The sequence below is a fragment of the Acromyrmex echinatior genome, chromosome 7 (genome assembly GCF_024713525.1).
Source record: "Acromyrmex echinatior isolate Ae372 chromosome 7, ASM2471352v2, whole genome shotgun sequence".
Classification (NCBI taxonomy): Eukaryota; Metazoa; Arthropoda; class Insecta; order Hymenoptera; family Formicidae; genus Acromyrmex; species Acromyrmex echinatior.
In genome coordinates this window covers 70,338-91,258 of record NC_141858.1, presented here as the reverse complement: position 1 = coordinate 91,258, position 20,921 = coordinate 70,338, and the positions used below count along the sequence as shown (strand labels likewise).

At 31.1% G+C, this 20,921-nt stretch overlaps 1 long non-coding RNA gene and 2 pseudogenes across 3 annotated transcripts; all 3 read left to right on the top strand.

The window, feature by feature from the left end:
* Positions 1-331: 331 nt before the first annotated feature.
* Positions 332-6,227, top strand: LOC105144996 (ATP-binding cassette subfamily C member 4-like; annotated as a pseudogene). The gene is made up of 4 exons (XR_846020.2): positions 332-4,709; positions 5,055-5,245; positions 5,373-5,658; positions 5,899-6,227. The product of XR_846020.2 is annotated as an ATP-binding cassette subfamily C member 4-like (transcript).
* Positions 6,228-6,233: 6 nt separating this feature from the next.
* On the top strand, positions 6,234-7,667 carry LOC147908887 (uncharacterized). The gene is made up of 2 exons (XR_015545742.1): positions 6,234-6,829; positions 6,897-7,667. It is a non-coding gene; the product is annotated as an uncharacterized LOC147908887 (long non-coding RNA).
* A 303-nt stretch (positions 7,668-7,970) lies between these two features.
* On the top strand, positions 7,971-13,040 carry LOC147908886 (ATP-binding cassette subfamily C member 4-like; annotated as a pseudogene). The gene is made up of 3 exons (XR_015545677.1): positions 7,971-7,976; positions 8,165-8,420; positions 8,487-13,040. The product of XR_015545677.1 is annotated as an ATP-binding cassette subfamily C member 4-like (transcript).
* The last annotated feature ends 7,881 nt before the right edge of the window (positions 13,041-20,921 follow it).

Below are 20,921 nucleotides of genomic sequence, written 5' to 3'. Positions count from 1 at the left end.
CTTGGAGCCAATAGCGCGATAACGTAAGCTCCATGAATGATCCTAGCGTAGCGGTAACGTTTAATCAGAGAGGTATTCGTCGAGGTTAAGTTAATATAGGGAATTCTGTTTTCAACCAATTTTTCAATTTTTCTCTATAATTAAAATTTTTAAGATTTTGTAAAGTATTTGTAACTAGAGAGCCTATAATCAGAATGGATATCAGTTGTGATTGATCCGCCATGTTTTAGCCATTCCCTCCAGTTTTTTAAACGCATTATTTTCTAAATCTTGAATTCATGCTAAAAAATGCTCAAAAATTGTGACAAATTAAAAAATGATAATAAATAAATATTGTATATAAAATAATAATATATTGGGTCATCTAAAAAGTATCCGCGGTTTTTTGTCACTAGATGTGTGTTGATGGTCATATATCTAGTGACAAAGTACCGCGGATACTTTTTAGATGACCCAATATTATTTATTATAAAATTTCATTTATTTTGTACTATTGCAATATTGTACATTTTGTAATATTGCACATTACTTTGTACAAAACGTTATTCACATTATTTGCACATTATTTGCGCTATTAAATGCGCTAGTTTATTATCCATTCTCTGTTCTCATATTTTAGGAGCAAAATGCTTCTGTAATAATATAAAAGAAATCAAAAATTCAGAAAAATATTATATATGTATTGGGTCATCTAAAAAGTATTCGCGGTACTTTGTCACTAGATATATGACCATCAACATACATCTAGTGACAAAAAACCGCGGATACTTTTTAGATGACCCAATATATTATATATGTAAGTAGCTACATATATTATATATGTAATATATCTATGTATAGCTAATACATGTTACTTGTTATATTCATGAATACGAATTACAATTACATTTTATGTCTATTATAATGTATGTACACACACAATGACACAAAATATTATTCTATTATTGCATATAGACATGTTAGTGAATTAATGATATATGCAATATTAAAGTTATATTTTGGGTACATTATTGTGTATATGTACATTATAATACATATAAAATTATTATTAGGTCATTTAAAAAGTATCCGCGGTTTTTTGAATGAAATTTTTGAATGAAAAAACTGCGGATACTTTTTAAATGACCCAATATAATTATAGTTTACATTCACTAATGTTTTTTTATATATGTTACAACTATGTTAGAATTATAAATGTTATGTTTGTGCAATGTGAATACACACATTATACATTGTATGTACATAAAATTCTAATATTGTGTATAAATTGATAATATCTGCATGATTATTTCAACATCAGTAACTTTTATTTGTTTATATAATGCGTGCATGTGTGTGTGTGTGTGTGTGTGTGTGTGTGTGTGTTTACATAGTATTGAGTCATCTAAAAAGTATCCGCGGTTTTTTGTCACTAGACGGTGTTGATGGTCAACACATCTAGTGACAAAAAATCGTGGATACTTTTTAGATGACCCAATACATACAATTTTTTATATTGGACATATAAGTTACATGTTAGTAATGTAAATACTATAAATGTCTATCTCTTTTTATTGGACAAAGCAAAAAAAGAGTCACATTATGTATGTGTAATGTCGCATTCATTTATTGATAATATATTGGGTCATCTAAAAAGTCATCTAAAAAGGTGTTGATAGTCAATACCATCTAGTGACAAAAAACCGCGGATACTTTTTAGATGACTCAATATTATTGTTACCTAAAATGGCATTGGACGTAAGGAAAAAGTGCTATTACGGCTTCGATATAACTATTAGTTAAAAATCTGTATACTTTATGTATATTACAGATTTTTAGTATTGGTGGTATATATTGAAATGCGGCCTACATTGCAAGTGTACATGATACAATTGTAATTCTAAGGCCCGATTCCACAAATATAAGATTAACTTCAATTCCGGTTTATTTTTTCCTCAATTCTAAAATTGGACAATTTAAAATAAATTTTCCAAAATAAAATAAATCTTACATTTGTGGGACCGAGCCTAATACATGTTTCTATCCCTGCTAAGATGGTAATGTAGGAAACAGAAAAAAAATATCGATAATTAATCGATCGAATTTTCTGCATGATCATATTAACTCTCGGAGGGCTTAAGCATGTTACACATTGGAAAATCTGTAATATCGATCTTTATTAAATTCAGCCTTCGCTCCAGCATCCCTTTAAACCTTTATCGTGTTGTAGTATTTGCTGTACACAATCGTGTAATCACCGACAGTTTTAAAACTCTTGCTACTTCACTAGCAGTTTTATTCCCGGTTTATATTTCTTTAAAATTCATGAATAATCACTATTGTAAGTTTGTATTATCGTCTGTATAATATGATTTTCACGTAATCTCAAAAAAATGTCTATAGAATTATTGGATCAATCAATTTGTTGACAACTTCTTTAACAGAAATATCTGCGTCACAATATGCTTATATTGGGGATCCATATATTCGTTCGGTTTTTGAAGGTAAAATGAAACAAGTTTTTTTCATACAAAGAATGAATTTTAATCAATGATATGATTTTCCGTTTTTGCACTACTAACAAAAACCGAACGAATATATGGATCCACCCAATATGTATTTTTAATTGTTCTTCAGAACTGAAAAGCTTTTCTCGTGGCATTCTGGTAAAAAAAAAATTATTTTGAATTATTTAGAAATTCTAATATTATTCCTGATATCTACTTTCCCTGAGAATGATGTTTCTGGTTTAAATGATAAAAAGCAACTATATATTAACATTTTTCTTATATAATAAGTATTAAATATATTTAATATTTATATATTTAAGTATTATTAATAATTTACAAATCGATATTGTCATATCTTTTTGTCATATCTAATAACACTGTTTTTTCTTTGTAAATAATTGCAAACTAAGATGTTGCCAATTATTCGCAAGTAATTTTCCGTTTTTAGACTTTAAACTGTTCTAATCTAAAATTTTTGAGTTTCAATTTCTTCAATTTCTTCAATTTTTTAAGTTAGCAATTTCGAAATTTATTTTTGTAATATTTATATCGTAATATGCAATACTACTTGTACATAATATTAATTTTAAAAATATGACAAATGAATGTATGACCACTTGATACTAATATCTTCCTCATTATAGGCACCTTCAATGTCTAGTAATAACAGGTTTGCGCTGGTACAATATTATATTTAACTATAACGACTACCAATAACACGTGTGGAACAATTTTCATCACGGATTGACGTATCTTTCGAATGATCTTATAATATCTTTTAAAATATAGCAGTACGATAAAAACTTTTTATACATAATTATACATAATTATATAAACAGTTATACATAACTTATTTATAAAAGTTACAAAATATGTACAACCATTTATATATAATTATGTATGAAAAATTCTTTACTGATCAGCTATATTTTAAAAAAGATAAGACACTCAAAAGACACGTCATTCCGCGATAAAAATTGTATCAGCAAATGTATCATTGGTAAACATCAAAGTAGTCATGCCTATAATGAGGATATTAGGATTAAGTAATCAATACACATTTAACATATTTTCTAAATTAATATTATGATTAAAAATAATATTGCATATTACAACATAAATATTATAAAAACAAATGTTTTGATTTTGCTATAAAAATTGGAACTTAAAAAGTTTTAGATTAGAACAAATCCTTAAAATTTAAATATAGAAAATTATTTGTGAAATTATAATTGATCAACAATTTCCTTGAAATTATACATTTAAAAAAAGAACAACACTATTATGCATGATAAAATGTGTAATAATATCAATTTGTAAATTATTAATATTTAAGCGTAAAAATTAAATGTTAAAGTTTATGTATAATTATTATATATAATAAATTATACATATATATATTTTTAATTAAATTTATAGTGATAATATTTATACATGAAATGTGTTCTATTAAAAGACTACATATAACTAAACAAAAACCCAGCTTAATAAAAAATTGCAATTTTTACTTGTTGCAATAACAAGTAAAAAACTTTTATATTTTTTCATAATTTAATAATAATTAAATAATTTTTTCATATAATTTAATAATCAAAATATTTGATACCCTTATTAAACACACGCACGCACGCACGCACGCACGCCCGCCCGCCCGCCCGCCCGCCCGCACGCACGCACGCCCGCACGCACGCACGCCCGCACGCACGCACGCACGCACGCACGCACGCACGCACGCACGCACACTACAAAATCATAGAAAAGTATTTATATGAATACCACTATTAATAATAACATAAAAAAAGGAAATAAGCATGTATGGGAATGTAGCAATGCGCGTGCGTGTGTGTCTTACAGATGTACAAATGATTGATTACATTAGTCATAGGATAGGATTTATGGAGAATGATTCTAATGTATATTAAATAGCTTTATTCAGTTTTATTACAATTTTCATAGCGAGCTTTGTAGATCTTTTTTAAAAAAAATTAATTAAAAAATATTTATATTGTGCTTGTATGTATTGATAGATGTATGGACGGAGTGGAAAGAAATTGAAAAGATTTATTATTCAATTTATTCCCAAAACTGGTGTAGTTGTTACGATTAAATACAGCAGCCATAAATCAAACCTGTACCGGACAGATCATGAATCTTCTCAGCAAAGGTGTCATTCGCTTCGATCAATTAACAATGTACCTGAATTACATATTATATATTATGGTAATTCTATTTATGGTATTTATGGTAATTCTTTATCTCGTGAAAGTATTCGTGTACAATCCGCTATAATTAAACAGCACTTCGATCATACACTTAAAAAAAAATAACTTAAATTTATTAACCTCTTTGTGGATTATTGATAAATACAAATTTTAAAGATTATAGTATAATTCGTAGAAAATCTATCATATCAATTATGCACATAAGCTATTTGTATGCACTTTACAACTTCGTGAGTTAGTTTGAAATTATAAAGACGTAGAACCTCTTCTTTGTTTTAAAGTTGTTCTTAAATAATTGTTGATGTTGATTGAGCTCTTTTTCTTCTTTTATTTTTATCCGCAGACCGCGATTACAGAAATAATAATATGGCAAAAAGTCGACATTTCGAGTTTTGTCGGCTTCAGAACGTTGTTGATCATCGTCCTCCCAGGGCAAGGGACTTCGAGCTTCTTGAATCACAAACTCAAGCAATGATTGTGCTACTGACCGATCAAAGAGTGCAACTGATGAGAGAACTCATAGCTAGGATATAGGTATTCTCAAGAAATTTAATTATTCTTAAACAATATAGTTTGATGAGTAAAGATATAATATTAACCAAGTATCATTTTTAAGAAAATTTTAAGAAATAAATTTATGAGATGATAATTCTTGGTTCAGGAAGATGTATGCTTGGAAGAAATCGTTCAGCCAGATCATGTCAATAATTAGAAAGTTGAAGATCAAGCAAATCAAATTCTTGTCGTACGTGCACGTCGTATATTTGGCCATCATAATCTTCATTGAACGATTGACCGTCTTCTTCACTCTGATAATGTTCGTTTTAATGGAGAATAATTTGACTGCCAATGACTTATGAAATGTCAACATACTTCAACTCGTCGTCGCATTGTACTTTCCGCTAATACTGCTGGGTGAATCAATAATGTCATTCAATTGATTGGAGGTATATGTTATTATATTATTTTATTAGGTGTTGGAATTAATTCGTAGCGTTTTACAAGTGATGGGAAGTACTTTCATTAATGTATTTTTTAATGCTCATGTGAAATAAATAACATTCTTTCATTAAAAAACGCTACGAATTAATTCCAACACCTAATATAATTTACGATGAACTTAAATCTACAATTATTCTTATATCTCTATTGTCACGTCTTTATTTAAATGCGCTTAATTTTTACAGAATTTTTTACTGATGAACGAAGTAAACACGGGGACGCTTCTCGGAGAAGACAACACAGTTGCAGTTTAAATCTCAGAAATCAAAGGAAGCAACTAATACAGAAAATCAAACAGACAAATACATCTCGAGAAATGGGAGTCGCTCTGTCTGAACATTAAAGATTATCTGACCTTTCGGTATACGTAAAGCATCAGCGTATTTTCGCCAATTAGATTAGTGGCCAATTGCCGCCGACTTTGTTATTGATAGCCGTACTAGTCTTGTTTTTCTTCGCTACGAAATCTTATATAAAGATTAGTATCAAGACCTCAAACGACTCGAAGGTGTAAGTAAGTATATTAGAGCAAGACGTTACGAGGGCAAGTCAATAAGTTTTTAGAAAAACATAGTAAAACACATTTTTTTGATCGATTCATTTTTATTTCTCAACATAGTCTCCTTTCAGCTCGATACACTTGATCCAACGATTCTCCAACTTTTTCAAGCCGTCCGAATAATATGATTTGTCCAACCCTTCAAAATAAGCCTCTTTCGGCAATGAGCTGCTCTCTGATGGTGAATCTCTTTCCTCCGAATCATTTCCTCAGGTTTGGAAACAGGAAATAGTCGCAGGGGGCTAAATCTGAATATACTTACTACGATATCTTGAATATACTGGATGGGGAAGCGCAATTCGTAGCGGAATGCGTTAAATTTGGCCATCGGTGCCAGGCACGTGTGAACCCGTGCATTGTCTTGAAGAGCACTTTCTTCTTCGCCAAATGGGGACGTTTTTTCTTTAAAATATTGTTGAAACGGTCCAATAGGGCTGCATAGTAATCGCCGTTTGCTTCGACGGAAGATATAAATTATACCGCGTCCCAAAAAACTGTGGCTATCACCTTTCCGGTCGACTTCACGGTCTTCGCCTTCTTCGGAGCTGGTTCACTTGGTAAAGTCTATTGTTTTGACTCTTCCTTTGTTTAGTATGAAGTAATGGATCCATGTTTTGTCTACAGTAATGAATCGACGCAGAAATTCATCTGGATTACGTTGAAACATCTCCAAATATTGTTTTGAAATCGTCACACGTTTGCACTATGGTCCACAGTGAGCAAACGCAGCACCCATCTTGCCGATAGCTTTTTCATACCCAATTGTTCGTGCAAAATTGAAATCACTGTGCCATGTGATATGCCTGTGGTCTCAACAAGCTCGCGCACTTTCATTCATCGATCAGTCAAAACAATATCGTGGACTTTATCGATGATTTCTGACAGATTTCGTAACAGTCTCAATTGGACGTCCCGAATGAGATGCATCACATGTGGATGTACGACCACGTTTAAATTCATTCATCCAATTGTATACAATCATAAACGCTGGTGCAGATATGCTGTGAACATTATCCAATTTTTTTGATTTCTTTCGGCTTAAACCTTTCATATGTAGATATTTGATCATTGCACGAAACTCGTTTTTTTTCATTTTGCAAAAATACAAAGATTGTTTGCTTTAATCGTTTACAGAAATGAAACCACGCGATGAATTCCGCTCAAAATTTGACAGTAATCAGCTGAAAGATGCTACTTGTAAAAAAGTAATGTGACATGACACTGCGAGTGCCCTTTGACAGATTTTCTAAGAAACTTATTAACTTGCTCTCGTATTAAAAAAAAGCGGCGTATATTACATTCTTGAGATCTAAATTCAACTTCTACCAAAGAATTCGTATTTTTAAGTTCTTACATTTCCTGGAAATTAATAAATTCTTCAGAAATTTGTTTGAATATGTTTTTGCGTTTTCAGTGAAGAGTCCTATAATCTCGTACGTAACTGCCACTCTGAATGGTTTACCGACGATCAGAAGCAGCGGCACTGAAATTGAGAAATTAATGCGAAAACGATTTGATGAGTTGCAAGATCGTCACAGGGATATGTGATATCTTTTTTTAACATGCACGGTAGCCTTTGCTATCATTGTGGATTTAATAATGTGCCTGTTCCTCGCCTGCATTTGTTTTTTTCTAATATCAATAAATAAGATTGATAAATTTTAATTTTGGTCTAATTAATTAATAGGTTCTTAGTTAATGAGAGTTAAATTTTTTTTAAAAAAAAGAACTACAACTTAGAAGAATTAATTAGTAGAATTAAATAAATTTTTAGTTTCAATCCTTATTTTTGCGTGTGATTCTTTTTCTCAATCATCAAACTATTACAAGTTCTCGTTGTTCTTTATATTATAGGCACTGTAAGCCGACTGTGTTTGTCGGCAATAAAATAGGCAATGTCATTAAAGTAGGCGTAATCATTGATTCTAATCGTTTGTCTACAATATATCATAAAACAGTTTAGCGAGTCGGTGTCACTGATAACCTGCGTAGAAACAATTCTTCAGTACACGAACCTTTCTAAGGAGGAACCTATTATTTCTCGAACCATATCTCGGACAATCTACCGCCACCTACATGGCCATCTCAAGAACAATTGATCTTGAAGGATGTCAACATGAAATATCATATGATCCACCAGTTTTGAAGGTATAAAATAAACCAACTGTTCATTCTTACGAAAATTTGTTGTATTTGTCGTATCGCGCTTTACAGAATCTGAACGTATCCACGAGCCTGGCTGGAAAGTTAGAGTGGTTGGACGAACTGGCGCCGGCAAATCCTTCTTGATCTCGGCGCTTTTCCGCTTGTTCAATGAAGATCTAGAAGGCGAGATCAAGATCGATGACACAAGCACGGTGGGCCTGAGTGAACTGCGCTACAAAATCTCCATTATATCATAGGAACCTGTGCTCTTTTCCGAGAGTCTACGTTACAATCTGGATCTGTTCAATCAGTACGACAACATGAAGCTGTGGGAGGTATTGCGGCAAGTCGAGCTGAATGATGTCACACTGGACCATGATATCTTCTCTGGCAGTCATAACTTCGGTCAGAGACAACTCATATGTCTGGCCATCTTGATCCTTTAGAAGGGTATTTAAATATCATATGGTGAAGACAATAAATTTTGATTGATTAATTATATTGATTATTTATATATCAATAAATTCCCCATAGCAAAGAAGCCACAGTAATCGCAACAAAGTCATGATAACGTGCAAATATTTACCTTGTCATGGATATGACATGACAGTAAAATCATTGTACTGTGCGAATGTCCGCTTTGTTGCAGGTATGACAATATTAGATAGATGAATTAAAAGTTATTTATTGTGTGATGACATATATAAATTCAAATAATAATGTAATGTAGCCTTTGATGATTTTACAGTAATATCACAAGTTATGATGTGACTATTGAGAATTTATTATAATATGAACGTGACTTTTTTTTGCTATGAGGTACAGCAATAAATTACCATGTGTAAATAATTCAAACTTTCTATTATTAAGTTATTATTTTTGCGAATGATTGCGAATGATATAAAGTATTTTCACAATATGTTACAAGAGTACTTCAAGTTACAGTCGGGGGTACGAAACATTCGTTTTATAATAAATTCAAGATTAATAGAAATCAAATCTTTTCACATTAAATCGGATTGGTAGACAGGTTTTCCATCAAAATTGTACATATTTTGAATCTGTAATTTGCAACGCATGAGAAAGAGAGAGAGAGAGAGAGATAGAGAGAGAGAATTTCTAAATTTAACATGTTTATAAATTTGCATCCTTGAATTTGAAACTCTACTTCTAGCATGGATGGTTTAATTCAGGATACAATAAGGAGCAGTTTTAAAGAATGCACCGTTATCAATATTGTACATCGTTTGAATACGATTATAGATAGCGATCGGATCATCGTGAAGGAGAACGGTTCTATTGTGATAGATTTTTCTGTTTTAATAATTAAAGCGTGAATGGGTTAAGAAGAATATTGATTTTGTAAGACAAAATTAAGAGATATAATTTTCTATATAACTGTCTAAAAAGTTTGTTCATAATAATTTTGATTAATAGCATCAGTTCAATTTCTGAAAGATGTTTAGAATAAAATTCTAAAAAGTGAAATTTCATTCTTTAAGATTGAATATTGGGATATTCTTATTCAAGATCAACTTAATTTTTACTCTTTAGAGAGAAAATTTACTTCATATTATTTAGAAAGTTCAAAATCGATTTTCTATTTAACAATATACTTTTTCCTGAAAATTTAATGTTACGTATACAAAGAATAATCAAGCTTTTTTTGGGGAAAATTTTGTAATATCCTGGAGAAGTCTTCATACACATTTCATAATTAGAATCGTCATGTCAATAGGAATTTGGTTGCCTATTTGAGCTGTTACACGATAAACCAAATGATTACTTTTCACAAATGATGGAGAAGACGGGCAATCAGATAGCGCAAAGTCTTTTAGAACAGGCGAAGAAGGCTTACGAGAAGAATAACGATTGTGAATAGAACTTGTCGACGCAAAATACTGAGTGTGAGAGCGACATCACGCTTACAGAATAAACTGCTTTGTAGATTTTCTAGTTCTAAAAATCTTATACTAAAAATATGTATACTATATATTGTATATAAAGTTATAATAAAACGACTCATGAAATTGATTAACCCATGCTATTAGAAATTTTATTTTGAAAATTTGTGAATTAAAATATCTATAGCAAATTAACATCATATTTGTTTGATTATGTATTATTAATATTAAAACGTCATTTTCCTCTATGTCTTTTTTGAATCAGTTAATTATATTATGTATTACATTTGTTTCTGTCCTATGAGTCCTTGTAACTTTATAATATATACGTATATTTATACATATTCTCTTACGCCAGTTAATACACAATTAAATTTACAAAGAAAAGGAAGAGTGAAACAAAGAAAGAGAATTATATTATACTAAGAAGATAATATAAATCGAGGATAGGACATATATGTTTAATATTATTTGCTAACTTCTAATAACTTTTAGTTTTTATTTACTGCCCCATAATTATGACGCAAATATGTCGTATCTATTGTAAAGGATTAGGATTAAATATTATTTTTTCAATTATTCTTGTCAGTGTATGACAAAATAAAATATGATAAATACCTATCTATTATATAAAATCTTGATTTTTAAGTATTTTATACACGCTGCGACGAGATAAATTGAAGTATACACGAAGGAATATATCTATAACAAGCGTGCAATGCGCGCTAAGACGACCAATTACGTCTGTAATTTGAAATCCTTAAAAATATTTGCACTTAAAATGAGATAAATAAATAAATAAATAAATAAATATATATATATATATATTAGGTGTTGGAATTAATTCGTAGCGTTTTACAAGTGATGGGAAGTACTTTCATTAATGTATTTTTTAATGCTCATGTGAAATAAATAACATTCTTTCATTAAAAAACGCTACGAATTAATTCCAACACCTAATATATATATATACACACACACACACACACACACACACACAATATATACGTATATTCAGGAGTTGAAGAAAAAGAAAGCGAAGATGCTGAGTGTATAAAGTGCAAGCAACGCGAATAGACCTTTTATTGCGCTAAAGTTCTGCTCAACTTTTACATTTTCAAATTTTAAATATCACACTGGCCCTATATACATTGAGGCGGTATAGCAAAATTCCACTTCGTGCATAAAACTTACACTACACTGCAGCCACAGAAACACGGTACACCAAATGAATTCGCCTATCACTAGCCATAGAAACGCGCTTATATACTGTGTGCACTAATGCAGCCAAAGATAAACGCTACAAGTGTGCTCGTTTCTTGATGAAAATAAAAATCGGAGCTTAAGTTGAATGAAATTGGAAAGTAGAAGTGTAACAAACTTCTAGGAGGCAAAAATTGAAACAATGAAACATAAAAGAGACGTTTATGTTTTGTTAATATTCCGTTTTTTAACATTCAATTTTCGCCTTCTAAAAATTTCGTTTACGCTTTTCTCTCATTACATTCGATTTACGCTCTGATTTTTATTTTCACCAGGGGATTCTGAAGACAAATTTCGTACGGTTCTACGCAAGTTAAATTCTAAATGTGCCCATTTAAACATTTACACCGCAGTAATTTTGAAGTGACTAGCTCTAAAGATCGAAAGGTATCTCCACCATCCACACTGAATTTTTAACGGCGACTTTCTTTTTTATTTCAAATACCAAATTACAAAATAACTGTAATAAAACGTGTTTACAGTTTTATGTGGCAAATTACACCTAAGATATACGGTACATTTAACTTTGTGCTTGCTGGTTTTGAATGTTTCCATGTTTATATACAATTTATTATTTTTCATGCAATGTATTTTAATACCAAATTGTAGAACACAAAGAAAGAGTTATAATGTACAAAAAATAATATAATAAAATGTAATACTACATAAAATAGAATTAAATTCTTTTACATAAAATATAAAATATAATACATAAATTGCTTATACATATTTATAATATTTTCGATACACATTTTGTTTAGAAAGGATACCTTATACACTTACAAAATACAAATAATAACATAAAATTCGCGTATGATTCAAGAAAATCTGAATTCTAGCACTATAATAAGAATCATTATATTTTCATTTAATAAATGTTTTAATAATACAATTTTTATTATTGAATGAAAACTTTAATTTCGTAACCTTTGTTTACTTTCTAATATAGAAATAAAAGTTGCTAAATTTTAAGACATTTGAAACCAAATATTCAAACAAGTTAATTTAATGAAATTTGTCTTGTAGTACGCAAAAATGGAATTACGAAGTAATGTCTTTTTTGTCATAATTATATTTGGTTAAAAAACGGGCAGACTATAACATTTTAATTAACAAACACGATTTTGGTGCAGAACCTTTTACACAATTTAATGAGCAATCTACAGTAAAAAGAGGATACATAATTGAGGATACATTATTAGCTTGTTAAGAGTCGATTCAACCAGTTCTGGAACTCTGGTTTCCTCTAATATAATATTATTTTATACATTTAAGGAAAGATCGCCGATACCATTTCGTTTTTAGACAATATTTCTTAATTAAACAAAAGATAAAGATAAACTTTAAATACATAAATACAAATTAAAAGTGTCTTCTATCAGATAATATAAAAGCAATTTTTATAATACTGTTTATAATTTTGCAATAATTAATTTTTTCGTAAAGTAAGTAAAAATGAGCGTTCGATAAAATGAGCTCCAAAACTGACAGTAGGCAGGAACGTAATATATGTCACATATTCCCATTTTTTTTCCTTTACAGAAATTATCTGTATAAAATATCTACACCTAAGTAAATGTGTAAGATTTTTCAGAATCTTTTCACTTTCATGTAAAATAATTTTGTTAAATTATATGCGCATTTACTTTATGCTGTTCTGCAAGATGCAAATATGTAACGCGTTAATTTCTCATATGCTTTGTCATATATGTAAAATTGCTCCGATAAAATTATTTGATATTATAAAGCAATATTATGAAAATTAAATTAACTCATCATTTGTTTTACAGATAGATATGTTGGTTTACATTGCACCCTGATTTTATATTTAAATCGTATTAAAAAACTAAGAGAGAAAAAATAATATAAATAAAACTGATTTAGGAAATTATAAGCATTTAAAACAATGTAATATTATTAAAAATATAGTCACTATTATTTAAATAACGCAATTTGCAATTGAAAATCGTAAAAATTTTATTTTCGCATTTATGGAATTTGTTTTTAACTGATTTTATATAGAAACAAACCAAAAATATATGAATTATGCGTTTACAAAATTTTTAATTAATTAAACGTTTTTAATTAATTAAACAGTTAATTAAAACTTAACAGATCATGTTTTTGTTAGTAATATTAAACAAAGTGCAATAATTAATTTCTGAGAAATAAGAGAGTGTTGCTTTAGAAGACCTATGACAGTGTATCGGCGACTTTTCTTTATATTTATATTTCTCGCTTTATCTTTTATCATGTATTACAAAGACATGAAACATCGAATTAAGTTCATTATATCTTGATATACTAGCTTTTTTTCGTTTTATAATTCATATGTATAAATATAGGACGGTTTCTGTGATATCTTTCTCTTATGCGTGTTTAATATATCTGAATTTCTACAGTATATTAAAAAAATAGAAGACAAAACAATTAGCCAAAATCAAATTTTATTTGCAATATATTGTATAAATCTTTTATTTTATAAAAATAAATATTATGATAGTGTATATATATATATTAGGTGTTGGAATTAATTCGTAGCGTTTTACAAGTGATGGGAAGTACTTTCATTAATGTATTTTTTAATGCTCATGTGAAATAAATAACATTCTTTCATTAAAAACGCTACGAATTAATTCCAACACCTAATATATATATATATATATATATATATATATAAGTACATAAAATTATGTGTATACATATATATAAAAATATTTTGAAAAAAAAAAAAGTAAAATTAATATCACGTTTTATGTTTACGTTAATAAATTATATTATCATTATAAGAATAATTGTACTTATCTTTACATTACAAAGAATATTATATTGTGTACCTCCAATATATTAAATATTTTATCAAAGTTATCAGCTTCAATTTAAATCACGACGTGTCATTAGAAGCCGTGTAAGTCCATCCAAAAAATCCATTAAGCATGTTTGTACTTAGAATAAAGATAAAATGTTACTAGTACAGTTACATTTACAGTCATTTATGCCTTGTAATAATAGAGTAAAAGCATTAAATGCGAATCAGGCACTAGTTCCGGATCACACATTATATTTAAATAATTATAATATTTTATATATATCAAATAATGCATATCACAAGATTCTTTAGCATTTGCTTTAGCATTTCTTTTTCAAGTGTCAATTATTTTTTTATTTATTAGCAATAGTGCTGTACCTTTTATTAATTGCTGTTAATTAATAAAGTGAAACATAAACTAGGATATATTCCTATAAAAATTTATTTAAAGTGTAATATCATAAGAATTGCCTTATGGCTATTACTGGAGGTAATAAATAGCATTAGATTTTATGAAAAAAGTCAATATCATGTTCAATTGAAATTAAATTCAAAAAGGTATTAAATCCAAAAAGCATTTGGTGAACTGATTCGCAATTAGTATATGGGTTCTAATTGAAGATAATTGTCATTACTTAATTTAATCAAAATTAAAACATATAAAACGAAATGAAATAAAATCATCCATAATATAATCTTTATGATCAATTATAACTATTAAATATTTTATTAATTTGATGATATCCTTCTGAATAAAAATATGAATTTTTCTTTCAAGAGTGATCCACATCTAGTGGCCTCAATCTACGTATCTATAAATAAAAATTCCATGAAAGAAATACAATCTAATCTGAATTATCTATGTCCATTCTGTTGTTCAATACTTGTTGAATAAATGGCATATAAATACGCCAGTATACATACCTTACAGTATAGTACTCACAAAGTTTCGAGAAGAACTGCACAAATTAATTCTGAAGATCTTATAAAAAATATTAAAACGTGTTTGTGACTTGTGCAGCAGAACTAATTCAGTTAAAATACTAGTCGATCACTCGAAAACTATGACAAAAACGCTAGAAGAAGCGCTGACACCATTATTGATCTTTGGATCGTTTTGCAATGTGGGCATGTTTGAATATCCTCGTGGACGACCTAGGGCGTATCTCTCTTGCCTATATGCTTTGGCCAAATGGGGCTTTTTTATATACTTCTTTTACTATCCAGAATTCATCAAGGAATGGCGGATTTATAAAACGTTTTCCTTGGACAATTTCCACCTTTTGTTCCTCATTATATCAATTTTCATTGGCTTTTATCATTTTAAGGTAAAATATTAATAAGATAAAACGTTAAGGTAAAAATTTTAAAATGTATTTCCGATCCGTATATAATAATATTTAATCTTTTAATATTATTTATTTTTTGTTTAATAGTATTTTTAATTGAAAGCATTAAAGAAGTCTTAAATTCATAATTATAAGCAAATATTACAAAATTATAAAAGTTTTTATAAAAGTCTTTTGATACGTTGATATCGTGACCTACTTTTAGTCAAACTTAGGCTATAAAGTTTGTCCCATTCGGCCCTTTCATTAATTTGCTCGTTCCTTACAAATCACACGCAGCAAATCTTCATATATAATCCTTTTCCTCTTTTTCCTTTCCTCGTGCCGTTCTCTGTGGAATACCCAAGGATTCCATTCTCCTTTACTTTTTAATATTTATGTTCTGATTAATATTCTGATTTGACTAATGTTCGAGCTTTTCATGTATGCAGATGATATAATTCTTCTTAAATCCCTTCGCCTATTCGATGCTTTAGCAGCCTGTTCTGCTTTAAACAAACATCTAAAATCAATTGCTGAATGGTATACTAATAATTCGCTGCATCTATATTCCTTTAAATCATGCTTGTTAATTGTCGATTCCTCAACATTATTATTCCGTGTTCAGTCCTTCGATATTTCTTTTCACTCCGTTTCAATTTTTTGCTCCTTCTCTATTAAGATTCTTGGTGTCCATGTTATCTCATGGACATTCGAGTCACACGTGGCCGTCAAGTGTCAGGCTGCTTGCGCTCGTCTACGTCCCCTTTGCCACATCCTTTCCTACTCTACAAAACTCTTCACTTCTCAATTACTCGTTATTTCTTTATTTGATTACGCCGAAGTTGGCTCTTAATCAACAACTCCATAAATGTAGAGTTCAGAATTCTTGCCTCTGCTTCTTCTATTGCGTAAATATGATCATATTTACCTTCTAATCCAGAGATTTAGCTGGCTTAGAATGTGGCAATGTTTTGTTCTTCTATGCTGTCTCTTTTTTTTCCTTGCTCCTCTATATCTGCGACACCTCCTTCAGTTAAACCTTGAGTTTCGTTCCACTTTTAATTCCCTCGTATCAGGTACCAATATTATTTATCCTATCCCATCCATCGTTCCACTAAATTCCGTGTCGCTTTCTCCTACACCTCAGTCAAATATTTTAATTCTCTTCCTGTATCGATTAAACTCTCTCTTTTTGTCCATCTTCCGTTCTGTTGTCTCGCGTATCATCGTGTCACTCACAATATTTAATTCTTATCATACAAGCTACAATTTAGTGCTTTACCTACACAAACCTGATATGGGTCACCAGAATCCGTTCGTTTTTTCACCTATTCAGAATGATTAAAAAAAAATCTCTAAGAATTCACTAACTACTTTCAACTTTCTAGAATAAATTAAGTATTGTAACTTCATTTTGGAAAATAATGAAATGTAGTATAATTTATAATTACTGAAAAACTCAAAGAAACTTGGACGAACAGGAATCGCTCAGTTACTAATGACCCATATTTGTAGGGTAAGAGCATGGTATGGAAGAAATAATATGGTGTGCTCAGTTTGCAAGCATTTCTCTCTAAATCTCCGTCATTTCTTCCTTGGGAGAAAAATTTCTATGTTAATGTCAAAAGTACGCCAAAAATTATTCCTAAATACGCGATTTGGAAAACGGAAATAGTTTAGTGTAGAATTCTACTCCTGTGCCAAAGTAAGTTGATTTATGATTACACCAGACAACGCTAAACAATACCAAACTATGGCAAATTACGCCTAATTATGTCCAAAAGTACGCTTAACTACGTTAAAAATTACACCTAAGTACGTGAAAGAACCATGGAAATAGTTTGACGTAGAATGCTCCTATGTCAAAAATTTACGTCTTTCTACGCGAAACAATAAGCATAGTTTCGGGTACATTTATACTGTACTGTTTAAAGTAACATGATGATCTTGAACTCATTTGGCATTCAAGATACTAATGATGCTATTGCGTTGCAATCATGATGGAATTAGAATTCCATTGTAGCTAGATACTTTAATATTAAAATCCAACTTTGAGGGTTAACTTCACATGCGAAGTGCTGCGCTCCTTATATACTTTCCTAAGTGATTCTTATTTACGAGTTCATGCATCTCCGCCGTGGCCTTCGGAAGAGATGTATAATGTTTGCGGATGAGTGAAAGTAATACCGTGTAAAATGGCGTAGAATGGCTTACTTTGTTACAAACGAAGAAATTAAAAGGTAAATAATGTATTTTGGCATAGAAATACGTACCTCAAGAAATGATTTTTTCGTGCAACCGTGTAGCTTGGCGTAGATAGGCGTAGTTATTTCTGTGCTCAATTATTCGATTGTAGAGTTGATGATTCTGCATAAAAAGACGTAGAATGATATGTAGGGAAGTTTGTTAATCCGCTACAGAGAGAATAAATCTAATTATAGATTGAGGACCTCGAACGCTCGTGCCAGAGCCCGCTCCTCTACGCCAGAGGCATAGGGTAACAACCAATTAGCGCGATCGCGAGATCACGTACGGCCAATCGCCGAATATGGAAAACCGCGCCAACGGTTACGAAATTTCCACTCGCGTCTCCTTCTTCCGCGAAAGGGCAGGACTAGAACGTTCGAGACGATCACACAAAATAACAGTGTCTCACGAAATATGCCTACAGATATACTTTTTCCGAATACTTACGAAAAAATAAAAACCAGTTTAGAGGAGTTCGGCATAGAAACGTATAGTTCAGTATGTAGTGATCATTAGTTGTGAGTACTTTGGCGTATTTTCTGTGCCTAACTAGGACAAATATACTACGAATATATTTTACATTTTTCAAGTAAAAACGCGTAATTTGGCGCGTTGTTATTTTCGTGCCCAACTATTGGATTATAGAGTGTAATTCCATGTAAAAAAGCGTAGAATGGCATACTTTCTTGAAACAAATAAAAAAAAGAACGAAAGAATAAAAATTAGTTTGGCGTAATTTGGCATAGAAACACGTAATTCAGGAAGTAATTATTAGTTCCTTTGGCGTACTTTCTATGCCTAAGTAGGTCCAAGTATGCTATTTTACATTTTTCGCGTAGCTTGGCGTAGTTATTTCTATGTTTAACAACACGATTCTACGCCATAGTAAAAGTAGAAAGACGTACTTTTGGTATACAAATTTTTCCAGGGTTTTTACGGATGTCACGTTAGAGGCTACTGACCGTGAAATTCGAAACATGAAGCTGTATTCATAGTCTATTTTTATTTTAAAACTGTCTTAAATAATGTCTTAAGATGCTTATACAGTCTTCGGATTGACTTATGACATCTTAAGATTGTACTTACGACAGTCTTAAATACAAGAATCGAATATGAATACTGACTTATTTCGCATCGTAACATTGGTATTGAATTTTCTTTTTTTAACACACTTTAGGTTTCTTTTTCTATAGAAAGAGAACCTAAGATGCATTATGATGTGTATCAAACAAGGAAAGAAGCTTTGTCTTTTAAGCGACACTCATAGAAAGCGACGAAGATATTAGAGAGAGACGCTTGCAAACTGAGCACACCATGTTATCCCTTCCACCATAATTAAGAGAGACTGATATGTGTAAGGTTTGCGCGCTTGTATGTGCACGCGCGTGTGTGTGCACGTGCGTATGATTTTAACTATTGCTTCATCATTTATTGCATCGCTGTCTTACAAGGAAGGTTAGGCTACTCAAAAATTCAGACAATTCTGAAACATTGCATGCAAATAGAATAGTTTGTCCGTAATACAAAACTATTTTTGTTTGTGCGGAATTATTGTTGATATAATATCTTTTCTTTTTCAAGTTACAACGAGCTGCTCTATCAAAAGCCAAAATTAAATGATATTTTATAAAAATATTGTAATTTTTTTATTCATACTTATTGTCTAAAGTATTAGTAGATATAAGTATAGTGGGCGCGTTTTTCCTTGAGTGCTCGGCTCAATCTCATCAATTGTGTTCGGTAGAGAGTCCCAATAACGGTTTCGTTCGGTTTGAGTAACTCATAATACACGACACCAAGCTGATCCTACCAAATACACAACATGAGTTTTTTTCCATGAATGTTCGGCTTGGCTGTCGATGTTGAAGCATGGCCAGGTGATCCCCATGATTTCCTCTTTTTTGGGTTATCGTAGTGGATCTATTTTTTATCACCAGTGACTATACGATGTAAAAAACCTTTTCGTTTATGCTTGACAAGCAGCATTTCACATATGGAAAATCGGTGTTCAATGTTTCTCAGCTTTAGTTCATATGGAACCTTGCTTTTGAATCATTTCCAATGATTTCAAACGATGTGAAATTGCTTGTTGAGTCGCTCCTAATGTAAGTGCAAGTTCTTTTTGCGTTTGACACGAATCTTCATTCAATAATGCTTCCAATTCCGCGTCTTCGTACACTTTCAGCCTTCCGCTACGTTCTTTGTCTTCGACGTCAAATTCACCGTCCTTAAATTTTTGAAACCATTCACGACAACTTCTCTCACTTAAGGCAGCCTCACCATATGCTTCTACAAGCAATCGATGAACCTCAGCTGCAGATTTCTTCAAATTAAAGAAGTAAATCAAAAGTTCTCGCAAATGACGCTTATTCGGCTCAAAACTCGGCATTTTCGCACAAAAAAAATATATGATGCTGATACAAAATCGCTAATATTTCAAGGTTATGTTGTTAACAGATGTCCAACCTTACGATATAATGTTTTACATCAGACAATTTTAACCATAGCTTGTTAGTGGCGTTCTTTTGTCAAACGGCGGAAACTTATTTGTACACCTAATAAATTGAGGCTCTCCCGGTACAAGTTGGGCGACGCACTGAGCGATGATTCGCTTAGGCATCTTATCAACATCGTCTAGCAGACATATAGAACACAGACAGTACGCGAAGGGGGACTGAGACCGCCGGTCTGCCTTCTTTATGGAGGAGGACCAAAAGCCCTTTTTCACTGCGGGAAGAATTTTTCTAGACTGATGCAGTTTGTGAATAGCTGCCTCAGGCGGCCACACAGCTCCCAGAAGGCCAAGGTCCACATCCGACCGAGGTCCATCCATTAGGCCTTGGCCTTGCCAATAGCGATGCGGAGGGTCTTGCGCGTATCCCGGATTAAGGCCTTTGCATCCGCCAACATTGCGTCGTTTTCTTTTCGCCTCTTGGTTCGCGTAAGGTGA